The following is an 11,446-nucleotide window of genomic DNA, read 5'->3' as shown; positions in this document are numbered from 1 at the left end:
AAGAAGAGAGTGACCATTCAGTGCTCAATCTCCTCCCATCTTGCTGGGGACCCAGGAAAGAACAAGGTTGGAAGCAAAGAAGTCACAGGATGCTCGCACATTAAGATCAGCTCAGTTTTGGAAGATTACCCATGGGTTCTAGAAGGCAAAGCCAGTGAGTGTTGCACTTGCATCTCTGGGTCTGAGACAGGCAGATACAAAGGGTGTGAGCTGGAAGATGGACACTGTTTCCTGTACTCACATATAATAGGGATTGAAGAACAGAAGCAGGTATGCCAAGGGTGAGAACTGGCCCCCAACCTTGCTTCAGAGCCCCCTACTTGTATGTAACACCCATCAAGACCAATTGTGCTTATAACCATCCCCATCATTCCTAGCAACATCCTAAGCAGAAGAGAGGGTGGGATAAGACCCATCTAGAAACACTAATAGTGGGAACCCTTAGCAACTGCCTTCTCCTCAAATATGGGCAATATGGCACCCCAGACCCATGATCAGATGTCCAAGATAGAACATCTGCAGTGCAAAATATGTTTAGAATTGAGTAAATGTCAACTCAGTAATAACTAAATAGAACTTACTAAATAATACTGTTAAAGAAATTCATTGGTAATGTATTTACTACTAAAGTAAATAAATTCATTGGTAATGTCATGTTGGGTGGCAAGTTAAGACTTTATCAGTAGGAATGAATGAATATATTGCCTAATATTTAGGGATTTTATCTCAACCTTACAACACAGTGTTTATACTCTATAGACAACATCTCCAAATTCATTACCTGGAACTGTTTGTATAATGACTCTTCCCATTTAAAAGGGAAAAATCCAACTGCAAATGAAGGAATACTTTTTAAGTACCCTCCAAAACACTGTAAATGACTGTCTACATCTGCCATCCTACTTGTGCTCTGTATCAAGGCCAGACATTGCACCCTGGGGGCTGTTCCTGAATCTAGTCAGCTTTCTCCTCAGCAAGATGACAGGGTTGAATTTGAGTCTAATGAATGGCTCAACCTCCAAATCCCTTTTGGGTCTAATGTTCCATGCTTCTGTGATTTCTACTAGTCCACAGTGAAGTGTCGCTATTATCTTAAACACAAGAATCTTCCTACAAAAAGCGAATTTTGGCCAGGTGCGGTGGCTCATGCCTGTAATCCCAACACTTTGGGAGGCTGAGGCAGGTGGATCACAAGGTCAAGAGATCAAGACCATCCTGGCCAACATGGTGAAACTCCGTCTCTACTAAAAATACAAAAATTAGCTGGGCGTGGTGGCATGCACCTGTAGCCCCAGCTACTCAGGAGGCTGAGGCAGGAGAATCACTTGAACCCAGGAGGCGGAGGTTGCAGTGAGCCGAGATCATGCAACTGCACTCCAGCCTGGCAACAGAGTGAGACTCTGTCTCAAAAAAGAAGACAAAAAAAGTGAATTTTCCCTGCTGACGTCCTATTTTTGTTTATGCTGTCACTATTATTCGAGGCAGTCAAGCTCAAAACAAGATTGTAGCCATCTTTGATGCCTTCCTTTCCCTCATTAACCCCCTTAATTACCAAGCTTTGTCAATTGTACTTCATGATTTCTCCCGTCTTCAATGCCCCTGGTATAAAACCTTTAATTATTTCTAAAACATCTGTCACTCTTCACTCTACAGGGAAACATCTGTCTGCCAAGGCTTTCCAAAATTTGCCTTTCCAGGCTGACTGCCCACCACTGCACACCTCCACTGTCAGCTTCCAACATCTCCTCAGAGGCTTCCACACCATTCCCAATTTCTAGACGACCCTCCCTCTCTTTCAGCAATTAGAATCCCATCTACTCCATGAAACCTTTCCTGATTAGCTAATATAGTGTGGATTTGTGTCTCCACCCAACTCTCCTGCAGAACTGTAATCCCCAAAGCTGGAGGAAGGACCTGGTGGGAGGTAACTGGATCATGGAGGTGTGTTTCCCGCTTGCTGTTCTCGTGATAGTCAGTTCTCATGAGATCTGGTTGTTTGAAAGTGTGTAGCACCTCCCCCCTTTTCTCCCTTCCTCCTGCTCTGGCCATGTAAGATATGCCTGCTTCCCGTTCACCTTCTGCCATGATTGTAAGTTTCCTGTGGCCTCCCCAGCCATGCTTCCTGTACAGCCTATGGAACCATGAGCCAACTAAACCTCTTTTCTTTATAAATTACCCAGTTTCAGGTATTTCTTTATAGCAATGCAAGAATGGACTAATACCCTATCCTAGCTGGAACTGATGAGCCTCCACTGGATTCTAATAACTCTCACTGCATGTATCGTACATGGCCATTTGGTCATTCATTCAACAATTGGGTACTGAGGATCTATAAGGATACAAAGCAGTGAGCAAAGCAACATCCCACTGGGTTTTTTTCTTAATTTCTTTACAAATTATGAGAATTATTTATTAATGTACTTATTCAACATTACTGATTCAGTATCTGCTCTGCTAAAGACAGTCTTGAGTATAGAAATTATATCCTCGGCTTCTCAGTTCTCTCTCCCTCTGCTAACATAGGACACCAATTATTCATCACAATAAGAGCTCAATACATATTTGTTAGTCAAGTGAATCGATGACTGAAGTCCTTGAAACCAATAGCAACATTTTAAAAATGTTTCTATCTTCCTATAAGGACAGCACACCAATGACCAGAAATTTAAATTTAATACTAAATTTAAAACAAGAGCAGAGAATTCTGGAATCATTTAAATATCCATGTGAAAAATCTACCTCCACTTTGCTTGATGAATCTGGTCAGTAAGACAAAATATCTGACCTATGGGACAAATATTAGCTACTTATAATAACTCATTAACTAACCAACCAATCAAAACAATAAATTTAGAAGCCAATCTTCTAGATCTGTCCTGGACTGTGGCCTCCCTTTATGATTTCCACAAAGTATCCTCAGACTATGACCATTAGCCCAGGGATGAGTCTACAGGAAGGCTTATCACAGAGCCCTGCAATAATTCAGCAATTCAAAAAATAGACATTTTCATCCCTATGAGATCTCATTTGTGTTCCCACTCCTAGCAGACTTAATTCAACTTAATTAAAAAGAGGGATCTTAAGATTAGAATTATGCTGTATTTTTCTTCTGCCAACTACCTGACAAGTATCTGTCTCTCAGTGAGCTCTCAGACAAATGGCTACACTCATTTTAACTGTAGGTCCTTCAACAATGGCAGTTCAACATGCTGGTGCAACATACACAAACTATCTTTTGATATTCCAACAGAAGTACATATAAAAAATATTGCCAATGTAAGCAACACACTCTTGACAGGAATATTCTTTTTTGGACTACAGGGTTACTTAATATTCTACCTAATAAAATGACAGATTAGCCTTTGTCTTTGACATTGTTATTTTAGAAATCCCCCAGAATATCCTTGATCAATTTCTTAGGAGAATAGTAAAAATATAAAAGTCATGAAAAATCTCTTAAGCACATCAAACACAGCACTGGCCCTAAAAATACAGACTTAAGAAACTTTTCAATCAACTTCAGGTAAGCAATTCCACTCTCTATAGGAGTTGTGGCATCATTCATCCAGGGTTTGTACCTATGATTCTGTTTTGTTTATATTAACCCAAGATCTCTGATACCAAATCAGTACAGGGATAAAATTTATATCTGTGGTTATTGAAAAGAAAATAAATAACTCCTTTCTGGTAGCAAAAATATTTTACACCTACTGGGAAAACTGAAGGTCAACATTAATGTGCTTCAGCTGGTCTTAAGTGTGAGTTGACCCAACAACAACTTAACTGATGTCACATGAAGGGCTCCAGAAACCACCACCACACCCTGCCCACTGCCAATATCTAGGTGCCTATTTGTCCTGAAAAGAACAAATCAGGCTAATTTTTTGGAAAAGGGAACAAAGAAAAATCTTCATTATAATACAATTTAAGATAGAGTGCAACCATGTTAAAATAATCACATTCAAACACTAAACATGAAAACATTAAAAGTTCTCACTTGCTCACATTCTAACTATCAGAAACCTCATTTGGTATCTGAACAAAAGCTTCCTAAGCATCCTCCCCTTCACTGGAACTTCCTGTTCCCGATGCATAAGGGTGTCCTCCTTAGAAGTGGATTTTTTTTTTTTTAACTGAGCTTACCTTTTCTTTTGTCCATCTAACTAAAAAGAAGCACTAAATATAGATCTGTAGGCTATTCAAAAAGTTAGGATGGCACACTCGGCTGCCTTGCACACTACCTGCAACTGATCTGTGAGGAAGGACAGGTCAGGAATCATCCTGAAGTGCACATTTAAACTGACACTGTCCTGGGACCCTTATCTGCCAAAAGTCTTAGCTGCAGTACCCCAGGAAACAGAGTTCCTGCAAATACAGCTCCCCTCCTCTTGCCAAAAACCAAAAGTCACCCCCAACACATACACACCAGAAAATTTTATAATTGAAACACTAAAACCATATTTTAAAACATTTTCTATAATGTAAATTTCAAAAGGGAAGGAACCATGCCTTTGTAAGGTTTATTCTAGATTCAGTAGCACAGAATAAATAGAAAAATGATGTTGCTGTATGTACAAAAGGACATCCCCACAGGGGTTTTGGAGACTGCTACACTGTATGTCCCTCCACCCAACTCCACCCTCATCATTTTTACACTGGGGATGGTAGGGGTGGAACGCAGCTAAACATGAAAATCAACAGTAGCCTTGAGAGAAGAAACGAAGGGGAGACAGAGTCTCAACAGGCATTTGGCCTACAGTCTGAGTGGGCAGGGGTGGTGATTCCAGCCTCAGCCAAAAGTGTCATAATGACAAAGCGTTATGAACCCTTCAGGAATTTTGTAAACACAGCAAGTGCTAGCACATTTGGAATCTTCATTTCTTTCTGCTGTTCCTCAAGATGCTGTCTGAAGCCAGCCCCCTGATCCACACATCCTTGTAGGAATCCCCAAACCACATGGTTCAGGATGAGCCCTATGACTTGTGCCCTCCACATGGCTCCTCATATGGTCACATCAAAGATGGCGGCAGACATGCGATGGATGTTTGTAGGCCACGCAGCCCACCTAAGAACCCTCCTGCTTCCCCTTTCCTGACATCCCAGAACAGCCCCTTAGAGACTTTTCTCTGTCAGTCTGTGACATCAGTTCTCTGACTCTATATTATGATTCTCATGGCTGTCTATACAATTTCTGCAGATAGTTGTCATTTCTTACTGGAAATCTTAGAAAATACTGATGGTGATATGACAGAACTCCTAATGTGTGTGCAAGGAGAGAAAAGCAAAATATACATTCAGGTTTGAAATCAAATTTTGGCATTTTCTATCTGCACAACCTTGTCCGCGACCTCTCTAAACCAAAGTTGGGGTATCATGGGGATGACAATATATACATTGCATTATACATTGGGTGTGTATGTGTTGGGGGTGAGTTTTGGTTTTTGGCAAGAGGAGGGGAGCTGTATTTGCAGGAACTCTGTTTTCCTGGGGTACTGCAGCTAATACTTTTGGCAGATAAGGGTCCCAGGACAGTGTCAGTTTAAATGTGCACTTCAGGATGATTCCTGACAATATATACATTGCAATATTATTATTTGATGTTATAAAGATTAAAGATAATGTATGAGAAGTGCCTAAAATGGTGCCTGAAACATAGCATGCTAAAATGTAAGTTATGATTAAATCTGAGTTCAACTTATTTTAAAAATAATATGCCCAATACCTGCTAAATGCCAATTATTTGTTTATTTAATCAACACTTTAGTAAGCACCTATTATGTACCACTACTAAGTATGTAAAAATGAATAAGATACAGTCTCTGACCACACACAAGTCAGTCTAGGAGGATGACCTAGTTAATTGCAATGATGATTGCAAGACAATAGATTAACTGCTATAACAGAATACACTCAAGGTCTAGTGGAGCTGGGATGAGATAAAATGGTAAGTTTTAAAGGAGAGGTACTTCAGCTCAATGAATAAGAGTTTCCAGGCATGGCGACAGGGATGATGGAGGGGCAGGGAGGTTTCCAGACATAAGAAAGGCATGTGCATGTGCACAGAAGCATGAGAAAGCATGATGCATTGGAGTACTGGAAGTATTCCATATTGCCAGGATAAAGAGTTCAGAGAGTCATGGGTGAGGTGAGGATGGCTTAAGGGGAAAGAAAGCTAGAAAACAGGTGGGGATAAAGGGACCTATGTACCACGCTGTGGACTGAAGAGGGGCAAATATAGAGGCAGAGAGCTGGGTGCAGTGGCATGCACCTGTAGTCCCAGCTACTCAGGAGGCTGAGGCAGGAGGACTGCTTGAGCCCATGAGTTCAAGTCCAGTCTGGGCAACATAGTGAGACCACATCTCTAAAAACAATAGAGAGAGGTTTTGCAACAGACAAAAAGAGAAACAATGAGGATATGAACCATGGTAGATGCAGTAGGAAAGTGAGGTACATATTACAACAAGAGTTAAATAGGAATACTAAACCATGGCACCAATTTAATTAGGGAAGGAAGATAAGGAAAGAGAGGGGGAGTGCAGAAAACAAATGCAGAAATAATGGCCAAAAATGTTTGAAATTCCACAAAAACTACATACCCTCAAATCGAGAAGCTCAAAGAATCCCAAGAAATGTGATTCTTGAGAAGAAATGTGAAGTACAAGAAATGTGAAGAAAATCACACCAAGGAATATCATGATCAAATTTCTGAAAACCAGTATTAAAAGAAAATCTTAAAACAGCCAAAGAAAAAAGACGCATTATATACAGAGAAACAAAGACAAGAATGATAGCAGACTTACTCATCAGAAACAATGCAGAAGAAAAGACAACAGTGCAACATTTTAAAGTACTAAAAGAAAAAGAAAAGGCGAGCTGAAATTGCGCCACTGCACTCCAGCCTGGGCGACAGTGCGAGACTCTGTCTCAAAAAAAAAAAAAAAAAAAAAGAAAAGGCAACATAGAATTCTTTACTCAAAAATATTATCTTTCAAAAATGAAGGTGAAGGATGACTTTTTCAGACATGCAAATGCTAAATGAATTCATCGTCAGCTGACCAGCACTAGAAGAAATGTCAAAGAAAAAACCTGAGGCAGAAGGAAGATGATACTACAGAGAAATTTAGATCTACTCAGAAACAAAAAGAGAACCAAAAACTGTACATATGTAAGTAAAAATAAAAGACTTTTCTCATTCTTAATTTCTTTAAAAGAGAAAGAACTGCTTTAAGTGGGTATTATAAAATATGTAGAAATAAAAGTTATGGCAACAATAGCACACAAAGATTGGGAGGGGGAAAATGCAAATAACTGTAAGGTTCTTCTGCTAAACACGAAGTGGCATAATATTATTTGAAGGCAGATGTATACTTTAAAACCCTACAGTAACCACTAACGTAAAAACAAAAAGAGGCACAGCAAATAAGCCAATAATGAAGATAAAATGAAGTAATAAAACTCCTTAATACAAAATAAGGCAGTAAAAGAGGAGAAAAAGAAGCAAAGAACAGATGAGACAAGTAGAAAACAACTAGCAAGGTGGGAGATTTAAACTCACCCATATTGATAACCGTATAAAACATAAGATGGCCTAGACACTCCAATGAACAGTCAGAGATGTTGATTTGGATTAAAAAATCACAATCAACTATGATGTCTACCAAAAAAAAATCCACTTCAAATATGAAGAGACAGGAGGTTAAAGGTAATAATACGGAAAAAGATATGCCACACTAACGCAATGGAGAGAGCTAAAGAATCAATATCAGGCAAAGCAGACTTCAGAAAAAGTATTACCTGGAAGAGATATAATAATGAGGGAATCAATTCTTCAAGAGGGCGTAAAAATCCTAAATGCATATATGCCTCTTAACAAGAGCATCAAAGCATCTGAAGCAAAAACTGATAGAACTAAAAGGTTAATAGATGATACACAATTACAGTTTGAGATTTCAAGACCATTCTCAAGAGCTGATAAAATAGAAATTCTGTGAAAATACAGAAGACATGAACTACAGTACTAACCAAATCCACCTAACTGAAAATTACAGAACCCTCCAGCCAACAACAGAATACACTTTCTTTTTAGTGTATAGAAAACCTTTGCCAAGAGAGACCACATTCTGAGCCATAAAACAAGTCTCAATAGTTAAAAATACTGAACTCATCCAATGCATGTTTTTGATCCACAATGGATTCAAATAAGAAATCAGTAACAGAAAGATACCCTGAGAATCCTTTAGTTATTTATATTTAAACAATGTTTCTAAATAATCCATGAATCAAAGACGAAATCAAAAGAGGAATTAGAAAATACCTTTAACTGAACGTAAATTAAAACAAAACATACCAAATTTGTGGAATGCAGCTAAAGCTGTACTTTATACCACTAAGTGCTTATATTAGAAAGTAAGAAAAGGTCTCAAGTCAGTTATCAAAGCTACCACATTGAGAACACAGGAAGAGAGGATCCAATTAACCCCAAATTAAGCAGAAAGAAGGAAACAATAAAAATAGTAGGAGAATGAAATAGAAAACAGATAAGCAATAGAGAACATCAGCGAAACCAAAGGCTAATCCCTTGAAAAAAAAATCTATAAAATTGATAAAGCTGTATCCAGACTGATCAGAAACAAAAAATACAAGATGTATATTGCCAATATCAGGAGTGGGAGTGGAAACATCACTATCGATTATACAAACATTAAGAGGATAATCAGGAAATATAAACAATTTTATGTGAAGAGATGCATGCAACAAACTAGACGAAATGGGCAAATTCCTTAAAAGACACAGAAATGAATGGGATCTTTGATACCACATTCCAGAATCACTGAACAAAGCCTTATGGAAGGCAGGGAAGTTCACCAGTCCTGGGGCTTTGCTCTTTCAGTGACAGGAATCAAGTCTCTCACAGATCCCTGCCTGAAAGCAATGGTTGCACTGTGGAACACTGGAACTATATGGAATTTAATTTAGGACACGTTAGACACACTACCAATGCTTTTCTACTTTTTGGTAGAGGTATATTTCAAAGTAACTGGCATTTTTTACACCACAATGTACCTATTCATGGCCTTGTCTGACTTTAAAAGAGAACTTTTTAATTCTAAACAGACTCCCTATGAATGGTTACCCTGTCATTTGACTCATGTGTCTCTACTTTTCCCTGTACTTTTCTCTACTTTTCCCATTTGTAATTTGTAAAATGTTCTCTTATGATCACCATGTATTTTGTAAATAATGAATAGTATTTGTTAAAAAAAAAAATCAAGGCTGCAGTGAACTATGACGGCACCGCTGCACTTCAGCCTGGGCAACACAAGACTCCATCCCTTTAAAAAAATAAAATTTTATGAAAATGTAAAGGAACTTGAAAAGCCAAAACAGTTTTTAACAAGAAGAACATGACTAGAAGACTTATACTTCCTGATTTCAAGACTTACTTTGAAGCTACAGAAATAGAGACAGTGTGGTATTGGCATAAGTATAGACATATAGATAATAAAACAAAACAAAAAATCCACAACTAGACTCACACACGTATGGCCAATTAATTTTCAACAAAGGAGCTAAGGCAATTAAAAAAGAATAATCTTTTCAAGGAATGGTACTAGAATAATTATATCTCCATATGCAAAATAAAGAACCTCAACTCTTATCTCACACCAATATAAAAATTAAAATGAATCACAGACCTAATACAAGAGCTTTGTAAATATAAACTGTCTAGAAGAAAACACAGAAGAACTTCTTAGTGACCTTAGATTTGGCAAAGATTTATTAAATAGGACAACAAAAGCACAAACTTTAAAAAAAGAGGTAAATTGAACTTCATCAAAATGTAAAACATTTGCTCTTTTCAGGACCCTGTTAGAAAACAAAAGGCAACCCACAGACTGGGAGAACATATTTGCAAAATTTATCTATTAAAGAACTTGTAGCGAGAAAACAAAAATAACTCTTACTACTTAACAGTAAGAAAAGCAACCAAATACAAAAATGGCCAAAATAACTGAAACGTTTTTTTCACAAAAAAATAAGATATACAGATGGTCGATAAACCTGTAAAAAGACATTCGACATTTTTAGTCATCAGGGAAATACAAATTAAAGTCACAATGAGATACTACTACTCTGCTGCTAAGGACAACATGCACACATATGTTTATTGCGGCACTATTCACAATAGCAAAGACTTGGAACCAACCCAAATGTCCAACAATGATAGACTGGATTAAGAAAATGTGGCACATATACACCATGGAATACTATGCAGCCATGAAAAATGATGAGTTCATGTCCTTTGTAGGGACATGGATGAAATTGGAAATCATCATTCTCAGTAACTATCGCAAGGACAAAAAACCAAACACCGCATGTTCTCACTCATAGTGGGAACTGAACAATGAGAACACATGGACACAGGAAGGGGAACATCACACTCTGGGGACTGTTGTGGGGTGAGGGGAGGGGGAGGGATAGCATTAGGAGATATACCTAATGCTAAATGACGAGTTAATGGGTGCAGCACACCAGCATGGCACATGTATACATATGTAACTAACCTGCACATTGTGCACATGTACCCTAAAACTTAAAGTATAATAATAACAAAATAAAAAAAATTTAAAAAAAGAGATACTACTACTCACCCAACAGAATGACTGTCAATTAAAAAGATAGATAATACTAAGTGTTGGTGAGGATGTGAAGCAACTGGAATTCCTATTGCTGGTGGGAATGCAAAAATGGTAATAGCCACTTGGTAAAAACAGTTTAGAAATTTCTTATAAAAAGTTGACCATATTCTTACAATGCAACCCATTAATCTACTTCTAGCTAGACTTGAAATCAAATAAAATGAAAGCATATACTCACATAAACACCTATACATGAATGTTTGTAGTAGCTTTATTCATAATTATCCTAGACTAGAAACAACTCAAATACTCTTCAACTGGGGAATCAATCAATAAGCTATGGTAAATCCATGCAATGGATTAGTACTCAGTACAAAGTAATGAAATACTGATACAGGCAACAATACAGATGAAACTAAAATATGTTGTATGAAATAAACTAGATTCAAAGGGTTACATACTGTATGGTTTCATTTATGTGACATTCTGGAAAAGGCAAAACTAGACTGCAAACAAACCAGTGGTTTCCAGGTGTAGCTGTAACAGGAAGGGTTGACTATAAAAGGGCATGAGAGAATTCTGGGGAGTGATGGAACTGTTCACAATCTTGATTGTGGTGCTATGACTCTGTGCTGATTACAACTGACAGACTTATATACAGTGAATATTACCGTATGTAAATTATACCTCAATGAAAAACAAACCATATTGGGAACAATTTCTTCCCCATGATGAGGGACAAGTTCAGCCTCTATTGGGGTCAACCTGTGAACCTGATGAATGGACTAGTGCCCTGTTACTCCGCA

General features: G+C 38.0%; 1 protein-coding gene across 6 annotated transcripts in view; it reads right to left on the bottom strand.

The window, feature by feature from the left end:
• Positions 1-11,446, bottom strand: part of AKAP7 (A-kinase anchoring protein 7) — a 160,441-nt gene that overhangs the window by 2,845 nt on the left and 146,150 nt on the right. The window lies entirely within an intron of this gene.

Source organism: Pongo abelii, chromosome 5 (assembly GCF_028885655.2).
Source record: "Pongo abelii isolate AG06213 chromosome 5, NHGRI_mPonAbe1-v2.0_pri, whole genome shotgun sequence".
NCBI lineage: Eukaryota > Metazoa > Chordata > Mammalia > Primates > Hominidae > Pongo > Pongo abelii.
This window is presented reverse-complemented; position numbering and strand designations above follow the sequence as displayed.